This window comes from Numida meleagris, chromosome 6, assembly GCF_002078875.1.
Source record: "Numida meleagris isolate 19003 breed g44 Domestic line chromosome 6, NumMel1.0, whole genome shotgun sequence".
NCBI lineage: Eukaryota > Metazoa > Chordata > Aves > Galliformes > Numididae > Numida > Numida meleagris.
This window is the reverse complement of record NC_034414.1, coordinates 1,056,489-1,074,360: the sequence shown is the minus strand read 5'-3', so window position 1 is coordinate 1,074,360 and position 17,872 is coordinate 1,056,489. Positions and strand designations below refer to the sequence as shown.

General features: G+C 38.3%; 1 long non-coding RNA gene across 4 annotated transcripts in view; it reads right to left on the bottom strand.

Moving 5' to 3' along the window:
• LOC110400882 overlaps positions 1-17,872 on the bottom strand; it is a 233,778-nt gene that overhangs the window by 32,934 nt on the left and 182,972 nt on the right. For all 4 annotated transcript variants that reach the window (XR_002440121.1, XR_002440122.1, XR_002440119.1 and 1 more), the window contains one exon: positions 1,056-1,155. This is a non-coding gene — a long non-coding RNA (uncharacterized LOC110400882). The remainder of the gene's footprint in view (positions 1-1,055; positions 1,156-17,872) is intronic.

The following is a 17,872-nucleotide window of genomic DNA, read 5'->3' as shown; positions in this document are numbered from 1 at the left end:
GCTGCATATCTAAAGCGACATTTTCTTGTTCAATACCTCTTAATTTTCCTTCATTGTTCTCTATCTGAACAAGCATCTATAGTAACTCTGTATTATTTATTGGAAGAAAAATGAGAGCAAAAATTGTCAGTTGAGAGAAGATTTATTTTTCTAGAAGCCATTATTATAAGCGCAATTTTATGTTTCTGAATTGCGAATCCAGCAAGTTTTGTTTTAGCTTTGTTCCTTGCAATGTGATTTAGTTGGGCTTAGTTGATTGTTTTATTTCCCAAATCTTTGGGCTCGTAAAGGCTATGAAGATCATGGAGACAGGTTGCTCAGGCACTGAAGGTTGAGACTGCCTTGTGCTGTATGGCAGTGACCGCTCTGTCTGATTTTGTGAGACAGACAAAAAGAAAGAATGAGCATATGCAAGAAATACTAGTCGTGGCGCTTAGCATGCGGTTGGCAGGCAGTGGAGCTACGTCTGCGTTAGCTTCTAGATAAATAGGAGTGGATCTGTAGAACAGAGCAGCTGGTGCCAGGGACCTGACAGTCCCGTGATGCCGGTGCGGTAGCAGTTCTAGTTCGGCCTAGCCCATTGGCTGTTGCCTGCCCCTTTGCAGCTGGAGTGTGGTGTGAGCTCCTGCAGCGCGTCTTCCCATTGAGTTTCATATGGACCGAATCCAGTTCGTGACTGGTGAGACCACACCATGGTGTGAACTAAAGCACGGGAAATGGGAACGGTCACAGACTGAAGTTAAAAGGATTCTTCCGACCTGTGCTGAAATGGTGATATACCTGCATTCTCACCTTCGGTGTAGCAGAGAAAATATACTAACCCGAACGCTTCAGAAGGAAGCTTTTAGGAAATGAATGTTTGCAACTGGATTATTGTTTGGCTCTTATAGTAGCTGTGAAAGTAAATGAGGACAGGACCATCTCTTTCATACTGACTGTTCTCCTCCACACAAGTTGGAGAGGTGTTTACCTACTTACTGTGGAATACTTGTAGCGTTAAGGTTGTACGTTTATTCTGAAACTTTGAAATGAAACTGTAACAATGAAATCAGTACCTTGAGAGACTGGCAAATCTTCTGTCCCCTTCCACGTCCAAAGTTTCATAACGCATCCCCACGCTCGAGCATTTTCCTTAAGTCTTCCAGTTTTTCTGTGCTTTAAGTGAAATAGGAAAAGATGTAAGAGCTCTTAGAGAGGACAAAAACCACGGCTAAAGGTTGCAATTGCTACAAGGTGTCATATTCCTGCTATGTGAATATGATCCTTTTTTTTTCCGTAATGAACTCACTTGTATTGAGAAAGGAGGTAAGTTGAGCTGTAATAAAAAACGTGAGTCCAGATTTAGATGCTAATGACAAAGCACTTCCCTCAATTATCAGCAGTAGTTCTACATGAACCAGAAAGCAGCTGCTGGAAGTAATATTCAGTGAAAAGCAGAAGGGCAGACTAAACATTTACTTCATAGAATTGTTTTTATCTAGAGGTTGGACATGCATCTGTTACACGTGGCTGCAAAGGCTGAACTGCCCTTTTTAAAGCCCTCCATCTGCGGTATGTCAAAAACAGTAATGTCCTGTACATGCTTAAATTTTTGGCACCAAGGTTACGCTTTAATTTCTTTTGCAGTAAATATATAGATATATTATCTAGTGCAGCGTAGAGCAGATGTTACTAAAATGTAAAGGAATTCCATTCTGTTAGTGTTAATGTAGTAACTTCAGTCTTTAGGGGGGAAAAAATGAACCAACCAAATAAATAAACAGTTATGCAGCGCAATCATGATAGAACTATGAATATTTGAAGAGTCAATGTACAAAGTCAGCACCTCGTATCAATGACTGCGGCCACGACATCTATAAGCAGAGGGAGAGCATATTTCCAATTACCCTATAGGAACTTTCAAAAGTTTTTGGAGTGAGTGACCATTATTGTATTCCGAGTTCCAGCATAACAGGCTTGACTCATCGACAGATGGCACATCGAGTACAAGGAATCTGAAAAAGTGCTGCTTAACCTCACTAAAATAAAAAAAAAAAATCATACTTTTGAGAACAGGAAAGAAGGAAAATTGCTTTCTGATCCTTGACTCCACTGTGCTCAAAAAGGGTAATGAATGTTCTGATAAAACATACTTCATTGGACAAATAAATCTGGTTCAAACTGACAGTGTTATGTAAAGGGATGTCCAACTCTGTTGAAAAATCATTTTGAAATGGAATAAAACCATACAAACCAGAAGTCCAGCAGGAAGCTAGAAATTAGATTTGCTTGTGCATTAATTTTTTTGTGTTGTTTCTCCTGGAAAACTTTCAGTCTTTATATTAAGAAAAAATAATTCTACATACCAAAGACAACCTGACAACTCCTGCTGTAGCAATCGATTATAAATGGGAAAAGGTGTGTTTTAATTACAAGAGCTGTGCGTGTACTTCCATCCTTCCTTCCCCCCGCAATTTTTTTCTAACTCTTAGTAAGCTTAAATAGGTGTTTGAAAACTTTGGGTGGCATCAGAAGCTGCTGAATGCTCTCTGCGTACTGAATCTTCAGGAGTTACAAGCTCTCCCCGCTAAGTCCCCACTTATTCTAGTATGTGCTTGAAGGGTTTCATGTGAGTTGCAGGTAGAGCAGTTGGTTCTTGGCTTAGGAATTATTTCCTTGGGGAAAAAAAAATCTGTTATTAAGTCACAATGACGTTTTGATATCTCAGTAAAGATGGAGAACTTGGCACAAGTCTTCAATGTGCGTACTGAATTAGTGCTTACCTCACCTATGCGTTTTGGTGCCTTGTTTTGTTTTTTTTTTTTTTTTTGTCCTTCCTTATTTTCTGTATTTTCTGTACTTCTGAGATGGCCATCATTACGTCAAGGATGTTGTTGGGAGAAACTTTTTTACGTATTTCAAGAAATAAAATGTAGCGTGTCTTTAAATAAGTGCTACGTGTGAGGAAATTAAGAATTCTAATCTGAATTAATGATTAGGGGAGTTTTGTTTGTTTAAGAGCATGCGGCAACTGTTCGTTTTTGTTCAGTGTTTTACATAACGTGGGTTTGTTACTTTTCTCAGATATGTTTTTTCCATTTCTTTTCTTGTCCTGTAGGGAACTTGTATGTTGCCTTTAGTTTGAAATTAATTTCTCCTAAGGCAAATAATATACCTCTTTAACCAGAAATAAATTGATGTATAAAGCACAGTCACATATAAAACATTCCCGGAGATGGTAGAAATGTTTGAAAAGTGAAGTTTCTAGGATGAGAGGTGCTCAAAGAGGTTAGTTACATTCAACAAATGTCAAACATGAGATAGAAGGAGCGTTTCCGCTGGGCCTGTTCTTGTTTGTCAGGAAGGGATTCTTGGCTGTCGTAGTCTTGTGAGTTAAAATTCCAGACGATCTTCACTTCTGGTTTTTAGATTAATGGGCCCATGTGATTATAGTATGCGTTGCTCCACAATTCAAAACAACAAAGGAGGCATTTAATTTTTTGTTGTTGTTGTTAAAATAATCTGTGCAGACATGTAATATAGTAATGCTAGTAATAAATCTGGGATTAGATGGTTTGTAAGAGAAGGTCCTTCCTTAACTTTCTAGTCGTGTCTCTGTTGCATCCTCAGGTTAAGTGGCTTAACTTTCTTTTTCTCCTCCCTTTTTTCATGTCTTTCACCTGCTTGGTACAGTGAGAATGCTATTGAGTTGCTAACCGATATCAACCACGGCCCATTTTCCTCTCCACACTCTCCTCCCGCTGACAGCCCAGTAACAAAGCATTGTGTGGGGAAGCCTCCAGCACTCTGTTGCTCGCTTCCCTGCGTACTTGTGCGTGTTAAAGGATAAAATATTAAAATGGTTGGGATGCATTGTGGATTCATTTCTTAAACTGAAATTTAAACCATGTTAATGGAAGACAGACCGCTTAAATGCCTTCTGGCTTTTTAAAATTTCAAGGATTTATAAGTAAATCAGTATCTAGTTAAAAAAGAACGAACCTCATCTCTTTCTTCTGATACTACCATGCTAAAGCAGTCAGCTGTTGTCCCAATTATACTGTGTTGAATGTTACTGTAACATTTTGAAGGATACTGCTGACTTTTAGCTAAGGTTTTAGGAAATTAACCGACCAACCGAAAACCCCAAAGCACCCAAACCACACGGCTGTTCACAGTGCGTATCCCCAAGGAAGAGCACTTCTTCAGACCTAAGCAACACGGTATCTCCCATATTCTTCACTGCTTTAGATTAGTTAGAATGTAAGAGCTGTATCATATTGTTTTTACAGGCTTAGTTCAGTTGCTTAAAAACAAATATCTCCCGCTACTTGAGATACAGTGGAATATCTGAAGACAGCTGCGTGGGACTTACAGATGTGATCTATATTACCTGTTACCTTCTGGATTAGCAGCTAGAGGCCAGTGTAATTAACACAGACCACATCAAAAGGCATTAGATACCCGTTAAACACATTTAGCCTTTATGTCTTCAAGGTTTAAAACACCTTTTGAAGTCGAAAGGAAAGTAAGCATGAGAATTATGTGAGTACTTTACATAGGTACCTAGAACTGAGTCAGTCTGCATATTAAGAATTCTGCATATCGACTTTTCCTAAGGTTACTCACATTTCTTAAAGTTAATGTAAGTTATCGCAGTCAGAGAATGATTGTCTTACTAACAGTTTGGCTGACACAGCTACCTCTTTCTTGCTTTAAGAATAACGTGAACAGACACAAACGGGAAAAGAAAACCAAACCTATATTTTGTAACACATTTAATTCTGATATAGCTTGCTACCCCATCTCCCAAAAAAGACTGTTTGACTGTTTGATGCAATCATATAAACATTAGTGAAAAAATGAGGCTTTGCAAATAATATCTACTTGGGAAGATAGCGTGTGGATTTTGATATAAGCATATAAAATAAAGCGTGCGTGTAGGAAATAATGCGTAGGAATATATCAGAAGCCATTCACAGAAACGCAAGGAAGTCAAGCCGTTCTAGCGAGTAAGCCTACTGTGACTAGGAAACGTGTCTGTGCTGTATGAGCTTCTTGTGAAGAAAACCATACGCTTGCTCCAGGTGGAATAAAAGGGTTTTTTCCAACCGGGTATTGCCTGTGTTAAGAGCCACGTGAGTTTCAGCTTTTTAATTTTTTCAGCCAGTGGTCTAAATGCAGCATACGAGAGCATCCATTTGGGAGCTCTCCTCGACTTAGTGAAGTCTGACAGCATGAAAAAAGGCTTGGAAGTGTTTGCATTTTCTTCACACTTGCTGAGCAAACTGACAAAACATTAAGCAACACAAGTGTTAACACTATTTGTTTACTATGAAATACTAGGCTTTGCTGCAAGAGCAGAAAATAGCTCTAGTGAAATATCACATGGTCGAGCTAAAGAAACTCTTGGGAGATTTACAAAAAAAGCTAACAAGAAAAGGATCGGCAGAGGAAAGATTTGTCAGCCAGCTGCTTATTTCTAAATTTGTGATGTACAATTACTATCTTTCGTTCCCTTTTGCAGAAGTAAGAATTTGTGCATGTCTGCTAAAACGTGCTTTAATGTTGTTGTCTGGAACGCTATTGTATACAAGTAAAACTTTAATATAAATTTCAAGACCATTATATTCCATTTCTAATACTACCTGGACCCAAGCGTTTTGTGGAAATAAAATAGAGAAGCAAAAATATCTATTCGATGTAGTAGAAAAAAGGAAGAGAAAATTTCTTTTCTCCTTAACTCTTTGTGTAAGAACACAGTTTGAAACAAATGACTTTTTTGTACATATGCAAAGCCTACTTTCCCTGTTACCTGCTATCCTTAAAACCTAACTTTCTGTTCATTTCTTTAATATACTTATTTCTCAGTAATCCTCAGTCATTTATTGTTTTCTCACCTGTGAAGCACAGAAGAGTAAATAACTCTCGACTAGTTTTATACCATTTTATAAGCGGTCCAGCTGGTGAGCGGTCACAAGTGGTATTCCCCCAGGGTCAGTACTGGGGCCTGTCCCGTTCTGTATCTTTACCGATGACCTGGATGAGGGCATTGAGCGCACTCTCAGTAAGTTTGCAGATTACACCAAGCTGGCAGGAAGTGTCGATCTGCCTGGGGGGTTTAGGAAGGCCCTACAGTGTGATCCGGATGGGCTGGATCGCTGGGGCTGAGGCCAGTGGGACAAAGTTCAACAAGACCAAGTGCCGGGTCCTGCTCTTTGGCTGTAATGACCCCAGCCAACGCTACAGGCTTGAGGCAAAATGGCTGGAAGACTGTGCAGAGGAAATGGACCTGGGAGTGGTCTATGCTCAGCTGAGCATGAGCCAGCAGTGTGCCCAGGTGGCCGAGAAGGCCAATTGAATCCTGGCTCGTATCAGAAATAGTGTTGCCAGTAGGACAAGGGAAGTGATCGTCCCTCTGTATTCAGCTCTGGTGAGGCCACGCCTTGAGTTCTGTATCTAGTTTTGGGCCCCTCGCTACAAGAAAGACTTTGAGGCCCTGGAGCGTGATCATAGAAGGGCAACGGAACTGTGAGGGGCCTGGAGCACAAGTCTGATGAGGAGCGGCTGAGGGAGCTGCCGTTGTTCAGTCTGGAGAAGAGGAGGCTCAGGGGAAACCTTATCGCTCTCTACAGCTACCCGAAGAGAGGTTGTGGTGATCTGGGGTTTGGCCTTATCTCCCGTGTAACTAGCAATAGGACTAGAGGAAATGGTCTCAGGTTGCATGAGGGGAGATTCAGTTTGGACATCAGTATTTCTTCTCTGAGAGTGTGGTCAGGCATTGGAACAGGCTGCCCAGGGAGGTGGTGGAGTCACCGCCTCTGGAGGTCTTCAAGAAATGTGTAGATCATTGTGTCGTAGAATGCCTTGGGTTGGAAGTGACCCCAAGGATTATCAAGTTCCAACCCTCCTGTCACAGGCAGGGCCACCAACCTCCAGAAGATGATGTACTAAGGGACATGGTTTAGTGGGTAGTAATGGTGATAGGTGGACAGTTGGACTGGATGATCTTAGAGGTCTTTTCCAACCTTGGTGTTTCTATGATTCTGTTACGTCTATGGTCAAGCAGAGTATTTAGCTGGAGAAGGAGGGTTCTTGTGGAATCCCTGCCCTCAGGAACTGAGACTTCTCAGAACTCACCGCTATGTGTATATATATATATATACACAATATAAAGATTGCTTTTATCTGGGAGCCATGAGATTTTCACTGGGAAGTGAAAATTACACAGATTAACAGTTGAAAAATGTATCTTGTTTAGTTGTGTGTCTGGAGATGGATTTGGAAGCCTGGTTTTGGGTACTGACATTTGAAAATGTTAGCCTTTGCCTAGAAATTACTCCGTGATAAATCTGTTCAATTAACAGAATATTCTGTCCAAGTATCTGTCATAGCTAACAGAACAAAACATGAGGTAGTGTCATTTATTCCAGTTATTTCTTACATTTTCTGAATTTCTTTCAGAAATTCAGTTTTGGTTTTCTTTGCTAGGAATCAAGGTGGGTAGGGGAACTGTTCCAGAGATTTCTTTCTCAGTACTTCTGACCTAATGAAGCAGCCAGGGTTCTAAAAGTTCTAGGCAATTCTGTAGACGCAAGAAATTTCTTAGTTAAGGCAGCAGCTCTGTTACTTGTATGGAACTTGTATTGTTTTCTTCTTCAACAAACTTAGTAGTGAAAAGTTTAGGCTGCAGTAGGGTTGAAACAATGTTGAAGATACGAAAAATGACATGGACGTTCTAAACTTTTTAGATACTTGTTTATTTTTATTTCTAATTTTTATTCTCCTCCCATTTATTTTTCTTTCGTTGAGAGGTATATAAAGCTAGAAAAGCATGCAAGTAAGATAGGAATGGAAACATAATAAAGGGAACAATGGGATGTTTAATTCTTCTGGGTTTTTTTTCATTAGAATTTCTTTGTAAAAAGAAATTGCTTGTAATAATCAACAACTTCAAATAAAATCATATTTTCCTGCATGGTCTGGGAGGACAAAAGACAGCAGACAAATTCAAGATAAGAGGTTCTATCTTTGATATGAGTAAAGTCTATTTTGCTTTATGGCAACGGAACAGTGCAACAGGTTGCTGAGAGGTGTTAAGTATTCTCCATCTTTAGAGTTTACCAAGATCTGAGTTGTTCAAGCCTGGAGCAGCACAGTCTGATTATACAGCTGACTATACTCTGAGCAGAAGGTTGGAGTAGATGAACTACCGAGATCCCTTACAAACGCAGTTATTCTTAAAGATCCTGTGCTCAATTATTTCAAGATTTCTTTTCCACTCAAATTATCAAGAATTATGGAACTTAAGGTGTTTTGTCAGTGCGTATGCAGGTGTAAGAACTGAATGGAAATGACTGAATATCAAAGAAAACATATGTTTGTAGGTTTTAAAACATAGGCTTTAGAGTGTGCTTTTAGTAATTAAGTAAGTATTTGAACCTGTGCTGTAGGAGCACGGTGATCCATGTCTGTGGTGCTACTGACACTTTCCTAAATCACACCTTAAATGTTTGTAGCCTTCTGCTGGACTCTCTCCAGTAGTTCCCTGTCTTTCTTGAACTGGGGAGCCCAGAACTTGTTCTTAGTTTTCTTTACAGACCGTGCTATATGTAGAATGATTCAAAATGCAGTTAAAAATACAGTAACACAGATTAAAAAAAAAAAAAAAATTACAGTTAAGTGGCAATTTTCAGTTGACTCTCTATTGTTTAATGGAAGTAAAATGTGCCAGATTAATCATAGCATCACAGCGCATCCTCAGTTAGAAGGGACCCACAAGGACTGTGGCATCCAACTCATGCAGTTAAGTCTATATCCTTCTGATAAATGCTTATAATTCTGGTGATGTGAAAATATAACTACTGGAGAATATACATTTAAGACAGAAGTTGATTTTATGCCTAAATTTTTAATCTGTGTCTTTTGTGAACTTTTTCAAAGTTGTTACTAAGTTATTTTCTTTTGCATGAGAAGTGGGCCCCATATTTAATTTCTCCCTGTCCGTAGATCAATAATTTGATATTCTTTTTGATTCAAGGTAGACTTAATCATGCCTCCCACGCTCTTAGTTTTAAGTCACTTTCATAGTAATAAATAAAAAATTTAGAACATAGAACAATGCATTTAAACTATACATTAATGAAAATAGTATTAAATGGTTCTGGTCATTTATAGAAGCCCCAGTAATAAAGACAGAATCAAGCTCATCTTTTTTTTTTTTTTCATATTACAAAGTTCAGTTTTGTATCCCTGTACCAGAACAAGCTGCCTACACTCATACCTACTTTTATTCTGTTGCAACTTTAAAAGTAGAGAAAATTTAATTATGTAGGTATTTCTTATGAAAATGCAGATTTCATTCTTATCTTTTGGAGCTCTGTATCTTCTGGGAAACACCCTTTATGTTTGGTGATAGACGGGAGAATGCTGGTTTTTATGAAGAGGAACAAGATTTTGCTAATCTATTTCTCCAAAACTAGAATAAAGTCTTTATCCTTCTGTTCTTTCCCAATGGGAGGTGGAAATGTCATCTAAATGGAAAGTAGACAGCAAAGAAGCTCCGTTGTCTGTTCATTCCTCCCACTCTCAACCCTCAAATGAGTGGGAATAGTGAAACTCAAAGACAATTGCCAGTCTGAAACTGGTGAAGTTAATTCTTTACTGAATCATGTCTGTCGCAGCTTGACATGTGTTTATTTAAATCCCGCTCCGATACCGCATCTGTGTTGTAATGGAGTATGTTCATGTCAGACACCACCTTCTTGCCTAAACAAGGGAAACAACCTGCATGAGGTGCACAAAGGGAAGGGATTGTGAAGCTAAAAACAGAACTGGAACACAGTATTATGAAAGATCTGGACCACTGAATCCAAACTTTTATTGTAGATGCTTACAGTGCCCGACTCCCATTTTGTTAAAAAAAAAAACCTTATTAAAATAAATATTTTTCCTCCCACTAGGGATCTTTCCTAGATCCACACTCCTTTGATATGCAGAAGACTTCTTTTAAACTTATTTATAGACAACTTCTGCCTACTTGTGTTGAAGCATTTCCCTTCTACCTAGCTTTTTCCCTTGCTGCTGTTTTCGTTATCTTTCTAGGGAACGCGTTTCTTTCCTTTCTCTACTTTTCTCTCTTCCCAAAGATTTCCTTCTGTTGAACAAAGTAAGCCAAGATAATTTCGGTCTAATCTTTCTCTAAAGTATTCTATCGATACTTCTGCAACCTTCCTCTGCTAAAGTTGTTCTAATTAATAACAGATAAATGCACGGAGTGGTTCAGGCAAGACTTCCATTTGAGAATCGTATGCTCAAAATTCAGCCAGAAGTGATATGGATGGTATGGAAATACATTATCCCTTAATTTTAGAGAGACTAAATTAAACGTCCATAGCTATTGCTCTTGTGAACACCACTGCTTAAGCTGACATACATAGCTATCCTTTTCTCTCAGTCACAATTATTTCCACAACTTAAAACAAAGCTTATTTATAAGTATTTGTGTGGGGAGGATTGTCTTGCCCCTACTACGTTGCTAGTTGCAGCAAGTTGCGCAGATGTTAATACTTTCTAGCTCAAAATGACCTGATTCTCCTTTCATTTGTTGATAACATCTAAATCAAGTTCAAAACCATGCATAAAATGATTCTGCTTCTATTTTGAAATAGTTTAAGGGGAGAGTCAGTCCACTTACATCAGCTGAATTTGAATGGTGTGAAAGTTGTAATTGGATTAGTGAGGTTGCGTGTGTTGTTTTTTTTCTCACCCTCATTCTTTTATGAACATAATAGCATAGATGCAAAGTTCCATCATAAGTCATGTGTCCACTATTCTGTGTGCCTCACAGATACTATTTAAGGAAACAGAGAATCTTCTGCTGGTGAGCAAGATGGAGTTTCTCAATAGAACGTATGTAAATCTGTAATCAGAACCCTGTGTCACTGTTACAGCAGAACGGCCTCAAAGATGATGATGAGTCTAATTTTGAAAAAGTGTAAGAGTTAAGTCATGGCAAAGAAGAGGGCAAAACTTAATACTTTGACTGTGGACAATTCAAGCTGTTTAAACGGGTTTTGATTCCTGGCTTGAGTTTACCTCCTTTCTGGGTGTCAGTGCCAGGTGAATTCCGAAAGTAGACAGTAAGGAGGAATGGTAAAAAGGAGTTCTGGGCTTAAAGTAGCTTTATCAAATGTAGATTGGGGGTGGGGGGAAGGAATGGAGCAGTGCCAGTCTTGTATTGGTGATTAAACTAGCCTTTTATCTTTTCTGGGCAAATCTAAGGCAAAGCGGTTTGGAAACTAACGTTTCTGTTGAGACTACTGGAAGCGATTTCACAGTCAAATAATCCATGTCTCTATGTGGTATGCCATTAGGACGTGGCAGTACACCAAATCTTGTACAAGACTTCACTGGAACACAGTGACCTTTCCTTCATGTGTTTTACCTGCTCGTCTAAACATACTCATTATGTTTTCCTTTCTGCAAAGTATTTTTGACTGTGCTAGCATTGTAACACAAAGAATCAGTAATACGTGTAAACCTCTACGATCCAAGGGAAGTGGCTGCATTATAGCTGATGCTCATCAAAAATAGAACAAGTCTGACTGAAGCTCATACAACTACGTCATCTACTGAGACTTACAGGCTAAGGGAGGAAATAGCACTTGTTTTTTATCTAGAAGGAAATCTAAGGCCTCTCAATTTCTATGTTTATCATTTCCTTGAAAAGCCTTGCTAGCTTAGAGTGGTTTTTTAAGCCTTTTATGTTTTCAGGATGAACAGTTCTTTCAGTATTTCCATAAAACCTAGTGAAATATGGCTTAGTTTACTTATTTACTTTCCACAAGTACAGATTGAAATCAAATGCCAAAGAATTAATATTTTCACATCTATCTTGACATAATGCATCCAAGTAAAGGGAAAAGCTAGCGCTTCAGCTTGTGTAGGTTAGCAAACCTCTGTTTGCTTAAGTTGCTTTTATGAAGCCAGTGGAGGATTTGATCTGTCAGCCCTGGAAAATCACGAAGAACAGACTGGTGCGGAGAAACAGGGAGTGCTGTTTCTCAGAGGAGCATAAGGACAAGAGTTTTCAATTGTGAGCAGCTTTGTTTAGTTAATATCAAGAGAACGGATTATTCATGTAAATTTTTGAAGGATCAGGCAGAAAATTAATTGCTGGTATAGCATCAGAGACAACGCTTACATGATACAGTCTTGTGTCGTGTATGCAATGTGTATTATTTATTGAAAAACGATTTCTTCTTCCCTGTTTAATACATTAATAATTTCCTTCTAATTCATTTGCAATACTGATTTGTTTTGAGAAGATGTCACCGTCAATACTTGAAAGGGATAACTGGGGACATGAATCACAGGAGAATACTGGAAAAGCTGCAATGTATTTCCCGACTGTATGGCCTGTCTCTGTTTTCTACTTTTCCTTGTCAGTATGAGGACGTGCAGTTCGTCATACGTTTTTAGAACTATATCAGAATAATTCTGACCTCCCAACCAGTCCTTATTCAACTTCTGAAGAATATTAACTAGACCTACGAAAGATACATCAACATGCAAGGAACAGTACAGCTACTTCATTCTATTGTAACCTACTAGCAAAGTTACCTGGTCAAGTAACTTAGCATCTTCCTGTTATAAAAGAACAATTCATTGTTCAGATGTAACACTGTGACTGAAATGTGTCAGCTGCCTGGCAAAAATGATTACGCAACCATTGGTCAGAAAGGAAAAGAGCAAGAAGGAGGTACTCCCAGGGTAGGTCTTCCTGAGTTCGGAGCCGAAGGTTTGGCTATAGCTTACCACAGGTAGGCATCCTGCACTGGGATTCATACTGAACAGTGGAGTTGGGTCCTGCCCTTCTGAAATCCATGTCCTGAGGCATGGATTTTTAGTAGCATCGTTTTCCTCTATTGGTTGACCTCTTGTTAGCAGATTATAAAAATTATTTTTCTCATATAGAATACTGACTACAAAGGAAACAGACAAGAAAATGATTGGAAAGGAGTAAATTAGCTGGTCACTGAAAAAGAGCAGAGTAAACCACAGGAGCACAGTCTGACCCTTTAGATTTTTAAGCGAAGAAGCAGCAAAAGGTCTGTGGTAGAAAAGCACGAGGTTACTTTCTTGTGGAACAGTAGAACTAAATAAATGCCTTGCTTATTTCATTTATTTGAATATGAATCTTTCTCTAATATCCAGATGTCCATCTCTAGAGTGCAGACATTCTGTTTGGAAGTGGTTGTTCTGGTGTACATGTGATATTAGCGTTGAACGCATATTCGTTTTGTGAAAATGTAGATGCTTTGCAAGACGTCTTCGATGGAAATGGCAATCCCGGCCTAGATGCTCAGTTTGACTTCCAGGAAATCAGTTTCAGCAACAAGTTCAGGAAAGGTTTTCTGTGTCACCGACGCTCAGGGGCAGTCTTCTGCCTGCCGTGCTGTCTGGAACCCACACAGGAGGATTTGGTTGCAAGGATAACAGTATTTTGGGCTAGATCTTCAGGTGGTTACCCGAATAAATAAGTTTATTACTGTTGAAGCTGTTCCCGTATTCAAGAGAGGTTTTCTGGGAATTTTTTGTAACCTGAGATGAGACAGGATTCTTAACTTTTATTCCGTGCTGCTAAGAGCCCTAGATACTAAAACAAATACAGTGGGGCCCTTCTTACTCTGGGCGTTTGTGTGATGTTTTCATTGTTCTGTTAGAAAGCAAAAGCTGAGTTTCCTTATTCTTTTTATGTTTTGTTTGGTCTTTGCTCAATACAATACTTTCTTATGCAAATAAGCCACCTTCACTCTCACCTAGATAGCGGTGCCAATAGTCACATGTACTGAGAAGCATTTTATTTTGTTCTCTTTAGTCATTTAATCATTAATTCTGTTGTGTAGTAATTCCTAATACCTGTCTTGAAATGGTCTTATCAGCAATGTCTTCAACTGTTAGTTGATCTCTCGTTAGAGAACTTTAGTATACTAGAAGATTAATTTTTCACATCTCAAATTTGTTGCCCTTAGTCAAAGCCTCGTGTGTGCTTCCTCCTCTGTCAGGAACAATAACTTTATTCCACCAGAATTCCATAAAAATCTTGTTTTGATGGATTTTGTTATTCCATCTTGTGCAGCCTCTCCGCTTCCTCACCAAGCTAGTCAAGAGGAAGATAGTAATTCTAGTCTACTTTAGGCTCCAGTAGAAACCTTCTTTTCAATATTAGAAAGATCAGAACATGTCCATTTTATGGAAATGTAAACATCTATACTAAATAAATAGTTCCTGTAAAGACAGTTTCAATTTCATTGTTCTGATCTGAACAATTAAGAGGGCTTTAACTTCATTCTGACCTACTATCTGAACTAAATTAATCCTAAAATCAATAGATTTTATTGTACTAATTAAAGAAAATAAGTTAGTCTATTGATTCATTCCTTCACTTATGAGGCAAAGTAGAAAACAATACTGTCCTTAGTAAAATATTCAGAAGAATAGTCTAAAATACAGGTGACGTGTGCCACTTAGGAATGTCTTCCTCTAATATGTCAAATGTGTGCTTGCTAGTATCCTGTTTTGTGGGACCTCCGTTTGCGTTCATTGTAGTAGTTTGCTTCTGTGTCTGCTGTGTTGCTGCTATATTGTACATAGGCATGCTATTTTGGAGACTTTTTGCCCTTAAATCAAATCTGGTGCCTGTTCCCTGTATGACCCCTTCTTGAGATCTTTTTTTCAGCAGCAACAGTCATTCTGCAGTCTGTGCTATTTGCGCTGATATTTAGCAAAGAAATGTGAGCAATATCTCCTCTGAATGCATTAAAAGTGCCCTTTTCTAAAGTACATACTAATTCTTTTAAAAACATAACTATATTCTCTAACTGAATCTCTCTGACTGATAACTAAATAGGGTCTACTTATCTACCCTTAAGTTGTAAACCAACACATTTAATTTGTGTATGGCTGTGATTTTGGCTGTGCTTTTTTTTGTGGGGGCGGGGAGTTATCCTATGCAATTCAAAAACTATTATTGATTATTTTCATCGGTATTCCATTAAATCATATTGCTGTGAGAACAATACCGTACTTGTTCAAAATAGATATGCATACAAACAGCTTTACTTCCTTCGGTAGACTTGTTAGCTTTTAATTAAACATGTAGTTAAGGGTTTTGCTAGAATAGGTCACCAATCACTAGTGAATTGTCAAATCTTTCTGAAGATTCTCATTTGCTTCAATCTTGTTTTCTTGTCTCCTAAGTTTATTCTGATGAGAAAGTCATGGGAGTAGATGCGTATCCCTTACCGTGACCACAGTTGCTAAGAACAGATTATAGTGATTATTCAGGATTATACACGGAAGTGATAATGTGAATAGAAATTCATATCACATGTCTGACATTTATGAAGTGGTGAATATCATTAAGAAGTACGTCCAGATCACCAAACCCACCATCTACCACACACGTTTCATACCCTGTACGGCACGGGGAGCTGACAGTGTCATCCATAGTTAAGCTTTACTGACGTTTCTAGTAGCTTTATTTTAGTTCAGTCCTTAGGCTGATATTTTTAACTTGAGATGAACTGCCTGAAGCTGACATTTTTGGGGAGTTTAAGATGAAACATTTCAGCCATACCTGAGAGCAATACAGGCAGACAAGTGACTATTTTTTCTTAAAATAAAATAAAGTTCTCCTGATAGTTTTTTTTTTTTTTTTTTTGGCATCGGCTCCATTCTTGGGAACAAAGATTAAAAATAAATGAAAAGCTTCTGAAAAGTATCCTGAACATCCTTTTCCATAGGTTTTTGAGATCTGTGCTCATGAATGAGTCTGCACAGCACTGAAGAGGTATATTAATAAAACTCAGAGACTGAGCTGAGGACTTTTTTCTGCAATGTAGTCATGGATGCTCACTTCATTCGGGCACGATAGCTCATTTCAGCTATTTGGTCAGAAACTGATTTATTTTCATACAACTGGTGCCTTGGCATGCTAGCTATGAACAAGTAACTTGAAATCCCAAAGATCTATGAATCACGGAATGATGCTTATTACTTAAAGAATTTCATAGAATTCTCTTGGTGAACCAGTAAATGTGAGTTTGCATTTTCTGCTGTCATATCAGATGAAGTTGTACACTGTATGTGTCTTTTTTGTATGTTAAATGACTATGCACCGTTCTTTCCCATAAATACCAACCTATTTATGCCTTTTGGGTGCTTTCCCTATTTTAATATCATTAATCAAATATAGTTATCTTACATAAAAGTAAATCTTCAGCTGAGACATACAGTGCCATAGAAAGACTTCTGCAGTTTTAGTGGTGTAAGGCACTGAAGTCCGTTATAGCAAGAAGCATACCTGCTGCTTCACGATTAGAAGCAACGCTGCTCAACTGTTCTTATTTCTTCAAAACACACAAATTACTCTAGGGATTACAGTAACTGATTAACGTTGGTAGATGATTAGGAGAAAAAATTGACTGTAGAAAAGAAAAAAACCACCACAACAAAAAAAAACAACCTTTAACAAATATTTTGAATAAATATAGAATAATAAATCATGATATAATTATTGGAATCAATAATATACATTGAGGGTCTTCCTCAGAAATGGAAGATTGTGTTTGGTTTTCTATAACTTATCGTCAAAAAAATATCGTATTTTTACAGTGGGAAGAAGACAAAACTGTTCAACATTTGTCATTATTTTGTTTCTCCTTGAGCCTGTTATTTTAAGGACAAAGGAGTTGCACAGATTGCAATATTCTGATGGCAAAGACAACACACGCTGTGTCAAAGAAGGTATTACGCACACAAAGGAGTGGACTAAAGAGGACCAAGGCCTTTTTCCTTGATCCTGACCTTGAGTAGTCTTTCGTACAGTGCTGCGGGTGTTTGTGGGATTTTCTTTCATCGTCATTTATTTTTAAGACTGGAAAGTGAGAACATTTGTGTGCTGACCTGAACAAATGTGTAGAGAAAGCCTTGTGCCGAGAGGTATTATGGATAAGTTGGGTTTGTAAAATGTCAGTGTGGGTGGATGTGAGATGATTGAAAGGAGGTATGTCATGAATCCTTTATAAAGACAAACATACCCCAGACTCCATAACAGTTGTGAGGATTGTTCATAGATGGTATGAATAATTGTCTTTGGGATTGGTATCTGTGGTATGTCCTATTATTGTAGCTCTGCAAACTCAGAGAAATCAATGCTCCTTTTCTTTTTGAGGGTCTTTTATTTGTTAAGTATTGGCGTGCTGCTGAGTTTCAAAGTTGTGTTAGGTCCTTGAGGTAACAAAAAGGAAATGTTACTAAATTTGCATAATGAAATTCCAGTTGAAAGGTTATTTTAACAGAAATAGAGCCCTAATGAAATATCAGAAGGAGTAAAATGAAGGAATCTGTATTTCCAGAACTATTGTCAAGAAAACAAAAAGATTCTGTGCAAGGAGAAAGCTTTCCATTAAATAGGTACGACAAATAAGCGATCTGGCCTTCCTGGCACGTTGGAGGTGCTGCGCAGAGTACATGACAGAGGTTAGTTGCCTTCCACCTTTCTTCTGACATACACCCTCTGCTCACTGTAACTATTTTCAGCCTTTCTGTATCTCTAAGAGGGTTACTGCACAGCCCTAACAGTCAGCAGAGCATGATCATTTTGGAAACAAATACAGACAAATGCTGTCTCTGGAACGGTGACCTTTTTAGCAGATGTTCGTTTACGACCGGTAGAATGGGACTGATATTCCTGTTTGTTTTAAAAAGCACAACTGTCTCCTATTTTTCAATCATTGCTAGGCTGACGAAGAAATATGTAGATTACAATTACATAGACTGCACTGGTCGGTTCGAAGCTACGTTTCAGAAAAAAAACAAGAGGATT